This window comes from Monodelphis domestica, chromosome 1, assembly GCF_027887165.1.
Source record: "Monodelphis domestica isolate mMonDom1 chromosome 1, mMonDom1.pri, whole genome shotgun sequence".
Lineage (NCBI taxonomy): Eukaryota > Metazoa > Chordata > Mammalia > Didelphimorphia > Didelphidae > Monodelphis > Monodelphis domestica.
This window is the reverse complement of record NC_077227.1, coordinates 184848169-184854102: the sequence shown is the minus strand read 5'-3', so window position 1 is coordinate 184854102 and position 5934 is coordinate 184848169. Positions and strand designations below refer to the sequence as shown.

The following is a 5934-nucleotide window of genomic DNA, read 5'->3' as shown; positions in this document are numbered from 1 at the left end:
GTAACTGGCTAGAGGATAGGAGCTGGGAGGGAGCAAGCGGGAAGTCCCGCCTCAGGTTTCCCCTCTGACGAATCATACTCTCCACACAGGCTAATCCCTCCCCCGGGCAGTCCCGGAGTCCTTCTTGTTTGTTCTCCAAGTACATTAGGCTCTGGACCGTTGTCTTCTCCAGTTTAGTTCTTTCTTCTTCATCTCTGCGAGGATCCGATTCTATATGCCGAGGTTCAGTACCCACTTGTTGAAAGTGGGTGATCTTAACTGAGAGCCGACAGACGAGTCGGGGAGAACGGAGAACCAAGATCTAGAGACAGAATATGATGGCAGAGATGACCGGCCCCAGAACTACTGGGTAGCAAGAGGGCGAAGATTAGACTTAATTAAAGAGCCTACACTTACTAGTTTTGTGACCGGGAGCAAGTCTCACCCTTAGTTTTCTCCTCAGTAAAATGAGGATAATAGCCCCCTTTCGGGTTAGCTTAAGTAAAGTGGTTAATAATAGCTTCACATGGTATTTTCTTTGGTATCACGACAACCCCAGAAAATAGGGGATATTATTCCCATTTTACAAATGAAGAACCTGAGGCAGACATTAAATGACATCCCAGGATCATACCGCCAGCGTCCCAGATTGGGTTTGAATTTAGGACTTCAAGACTCCAGGGCCAGCATTCTTAATCGTTAGGTCACTTGGCCGCAGTTTTCCAAAATTTTTATTCTTACTTCAGCTAGGAGTGCCCGTTGATGGCATAATTTTAGAATTCTTTGTTGAGTTTGGTGCATCATTTGGTGCATCGTTCTATACTGCTGAGGGAGAAAGGGGCAGAGTGAACACCAGGTCTTTAGCTTGACTTTAAGGGAAATCATACCTTAAAATTATAAAACTAAAGGCAATTTGATAATGAGTTGTTAAAGATGAAGAAATGACCACAAAACAAACTCGGAGCAGAGAATGGGAAGTAACCATGTTGTGCAAGAGCCCTATATTGGTGTCAGGAACTGGGCTTGAATCTGGGTTCTTTTACTAAGTATCTATGTGACTGTGGGCATGTTATATAACCTCTCTGGAACTCAGTTGTTGTTGTTGTTGTTTTTATCTTTACTTTTACCTAGTTTGGAGTAGTTGGCCTCTGAGGTCCCTTCCTCCACCTCTCAAATTTTAAATCCCACTTCTATCAAATATAAGATCTAGAAACAGCATAACCAAAATTAAATGCCAGGGAAATAGATTTTTGAGTACTTATTAATTCAACATTACTGTCAGTAAGAGATGCAAAAGAAGGATCAGTGGAAGTATATTCCCTTAGCTTATAAATCTGTGGAAGCCAGAGGGAAATTTCTGACTGAATGGAAATTAAGTTTGAGGAAATTTTACTAAAGGGGGGACCTTTAGATCAGGAAAAACCATTTGCCTTTGTAGTAGCTCTGACAAAGAGTGCAAGAGGTTAGTGTGGGAATTTAAAAGACAGCTGGGGACAGCTGGGTGGCTCTGTGGGATTGAGAGCCAGGCCTAGAGACAGGAGATCCTAGGTTCAAATCTAGCCTCCGATACTTCACAGCTATGAGACACTGAGCAAGCCACTTTACCCCCATTGCCTAGCCCTTACTGATGTTCTGCCTTGAAACCAATACACAGTATTGATTCTAAGACAGAAGGGTAAGGATTAAAAAACAAACAAAACAAACAAACAAACAAACAAAAAACCTTTACCTTGTATTTATTTACCTCTTTGAATTTCCTATCATGTGGCTTCCTTTAATAATCCAGAATGATGTGCTCCTCCCAGACCACCACATCCTGGTTTGCAATAATAGCCTTCACTTTTTTATTTGTATCCTCAGTGCTTGGCACATAGTAACCAAGTAGTGTGTTTTTGTTCCTTTTTTAACTATTCCCTGTAGTGCCTATAAAGGTGCCCTGTGTGCCAAAACAATGTTTGTTGAATTGCTAAATTTTCCAGCTATCTAAGGCTAGGGCATGATACTTTGAATTTGAAAAATAGAATAGGGTGTATGTAAAGGTGGAAGGAGTTGAAGAACTCAAAGATAATGTATTTACTAGTGCAGAAGTTTAACAATAGTCTAGAGCAATAATGGTGAAACTTTTAGAGATCGAGTGCCATGCCCCTCCTGTCCCCCATTATCCCAGACAGGGGAGGGAGGAATTGCACCCATTGGGTTGCTGGGCAGAGGGGCAGGTCTTGTGAGAAGTGTCCTCAGGCCTGTGAAGAGGAGGAGGTGAGCTGCTCAGTCCCCAGTCCCTTTGGCTTTCTAGTAAGAAACTCTGGCAAGCTGTGGTATGAGTACCCACAGAGAGGGCACTGTGTAGCCTCTGGCACACATGCCATAGGTTTGCCACCATGGACCTAGAGTTTGTTTCCTGCACTTATTCTATAGAAAGGCAGTGCATCTTATGTGGGCCAAGGCCATGAAATTTTTTTAAATTGCTAATTATTTAGCATATTAAGACAATGTGCCTCAAAATTTGGAAACAATTTTAAAAGGAGGTATTTGAGCACCTTTTTAATATAGTCTTTGAAGGGATACATACATATATCTATATATCTATATTAAGCATTTACGATGTGTCAAGCACTATTCTAAAACTAGAAGAAAGTATCTTGTACAATGGAGGATACCAGTACAAGCAGATTAAATATCCCTAACCTTAAAGGAATTTATATTGTAATGGCAGGAAGACTGGAAATAAATGGGAGAAGGTATTAAGGAACCTGCTAGGAAAGAAGCAGAAAAGTCAGGAGAAAGTAGAAGTAGGAGTGATAAGTATGAGTGGGACCTCATTTAAAGTGCTAGGCCCAAGCTAATTACTCATCAGTCCTGGACACAAGGGTCAGGGTAGAGGAATCTCCAGAGGTGGGAAAGCTGCTGGCCAAGCATCAAAGACCTGAAAATAAATAGAACTGGTAGCAAAATAAGCATTGCTGGAACTCCTCATGAAATGATGCCTCAAGACATTTAGAACTAAAGTCTATGAAGAAAAGAAACCAAAATACATATATATATATACATATATATATATATATATATTCTTTTTGCCCTCTGAGTCATATACCTGCATAATACAGATTTGTAACACTATGTGGTTTCCTAAATTGATGTCACTATTCCAGCCACCAGTAACAGTAGATATGTATAGTTTGGAGATTTAAAATGATGTCCTTATTTGGTTAATATGTTTTAAAATACTTTAAAGGCATTTTTAATGTCTTGAGAATATGTACTTCAAACAGATTTAGACATTCACAAAAAGTTATATAAATATAGCTCTTCCTGAATCCTGAGATGAGTTTGTGGTCAGATTTTGGCTAAAAATTATAATGTTTCAAATCAGTACAATTATTGTTTTTGGAGTACTTTCTGAATAATTCATTATGATTATTTGGCAGATTATATGATGGAAAAATATATTTAGGCCTAATTATCTTAGTTATTAGTAGTGATGAAAGAAGAACGTGTGTTAATTTTATTAAAATCTAACCTTTATAAGCATTATATTTCTTCTGACTTTGCCTATATTTTTTCACTTTTTTCATTTTGTACAGTACAAGTTTTATTTTTGACAGCAACAGTTGGCATGGATTTAAAGATATATAATTTGGAAAGAGAAAAGCTTTTTATTGTATTTTTGTCAGTCAGTCAAATAAATGGTTAGTTGAAAACTAGTGATTCATTAAGATTCTGATTCTTAGGCATAGTTATAAAGCTTATGCTCAAGGGTTTCAAACATCTTTCAGAATATTCAAGGTTTTGAGCTATACTAGAAATGAAAAATCAATTTCATTTGTTAACATCTAATCTTTCTTCTTCCTTCTTTCTTTCCTTCTTCCCCTTTTCTCTCCCTCCCTCCCTTCCTTCCTTCCTTCCTTCCTTCCTTCCTTCCTTCCTCCCTCCCTCCCTTCCTTCCTTCCTTCCTTCCTTCCTTCCTTCCTTCCTTCCTTCCTTCCTTCCTTCCTTCCTTTCTTTCTTTCTTTCTTTCTTTCTTTCTTTCTTTCTTTCTTTCTTTCTTTCTTTCTTTCTTTCTTTCTTTCTTTCTTTCTTTCTTTCTTTCTTTCTTTCTTTCTTTCTTTCTTTCTTTCTTTCTTTCTTTCTTTCTTTCTTTCTTTCTTTCTTCCTTCCTTCCCACACTAGAGAAGGCGTCATTTTATAATTGGGGAATGCTTCATATTCTTATTAATTTGACAGAGTTCTCTATATATTTGAGATGTGAGAATCTATCTAAGAAACTATAAACATCTTCCTTAATTTTCTTCTTTACCTCTAATCTTGACCATATTAATTTTATTTGTACAAAACCTTTTAAGTTTAATATCATCAAAACTATCAATTGTCCATCTCACAATGCTCTCTATATCTTGTTTTTCATCAATTCCCCTATGCATAGATCTGATAGGTAATATATTCCATTCTCTTTTAATTTTCTTATATCTCCTTTTATGTTTAGGTCATGTATCCATTTTGATCTTGTGTTGGTAAATGGTGTAAGATGTTGGTCTATACCTAGTTTCTGTCAGAGTACTTTCCAGTTTTCCCAACAGTATTTGCTAAATAGTGAATTCTTTTCCCAAGAACTTGGATCTTTACTTTTGTTGAACACAAGATTTCTATAATCCTTTTTGTTTGTTGTATGTCTCTTCTTTTCCACTGATCTATCTTTCAATATCTTAGTTTGTACTAGATAGTTTTTAATAATTATTACTTTGTATTACAGTTCAAAATCTAGAAGTGCTAGACCTCCTTCCTTTAAAATTTTCATTAATTTCTTTAACATTCTTGACCTTTTGTTCTTCCAAATGAATTTTGTTATTATTTTCTGGCTTAATTAAATTTTTAAAACTAATCTAATTGGGATGGCATTGAATAGGTAGATTAGTTTAGGTGGGATTGTCATTTTAATTATATTGGCTCTGCCCACCCATGAACTTATTTCTCTAATCAATTAAATCTTACTGTATTTGTGGGGATAAAAAAGTGGTTTATAATTTATGTCCATGTAGTTCTTGAATTTGTTTTAGCAGGTATACTCTCAGGGATTTTATTCTGTCTATGGTTGTTTTAAATGAGGTATCTCTTACGACCTCTTCTTGTAGCACTTTCTTTTTTTCAACTCAATAAATACTTAAGTGCTTAGAATATAGAGTTTGGAGAAAGACACTAAAGATACCATGAGAAGCAAAACAGTGCCAGCCCTTGAGAAGTTTCTAATTTATGCTCAACATATAAGACCTGTGTTCCTGGGAAAGTCACTTAATCTCTCTGTGCCTTAATTCCCTTATCTGTAAAATCAGGATAATAAGAGCACTTATCTCCTAGGGTTGTTGTAAGACTAAAATGAGTTAATATTTGTAAAGTCTTTTGCAAATGGTAAAGTGTTATGTTAATGCTATTTATTAAATAAAAGTTCATATAAGAAATTAAAGGCGACTAGAAGTAATACAACTATAACTAAAAACGGAAATAGTTAAAGTATCGAAATGGTCATAAAAGATAAACTAAACAATTTAAATTATATGAAATTAAAAATATTTTGTTTGAAGAAAGTGTCACTAGATTAAGAACCTAAACTATTTGGGATAATGAGATGGCTTAAGTGGATAGAGAGCCAGACCCAAAGACAGGAGGATCAAGTTTCAAATGTGGCCTAAATCACTCTCTTCCGTCTTGGATAGTTGGTTTTGAGTCCAAGTCAGAAAGTAAGGGTTTTGATTAAAAAAACAAACAAATGTGCATAGAGGAAAAATTCTTTGTATCAAATATCTCAAAATATTTAAGAACTATTCCCTAGTAATAACTAAGTAATCAAAGAGTATGAATAATTTTTAAAAATTTAAAACAACAAACAACGAAGATTGCTTCAAAAAACTAATAAAGAGAAAAGCAAATTAAAACAATTAAGTTTTACTCCATACTTCTAAAAGT

At 35.7% G+C, this 5934-nt stretch overlaps 1 protein-coding gene across 2 annotated transcripts in view; it reads left to right on the top strand.

The window, feature by feature from the left end:
- The window catches only part of FAM227B (family with sequence similarity 227 member B), a 319277-nt gene that overhangs the window by 141 nt on the left and 313202 nt on the right, over nucleotides 1-5934 (top strand). The window lies entirely within an intron of this gene.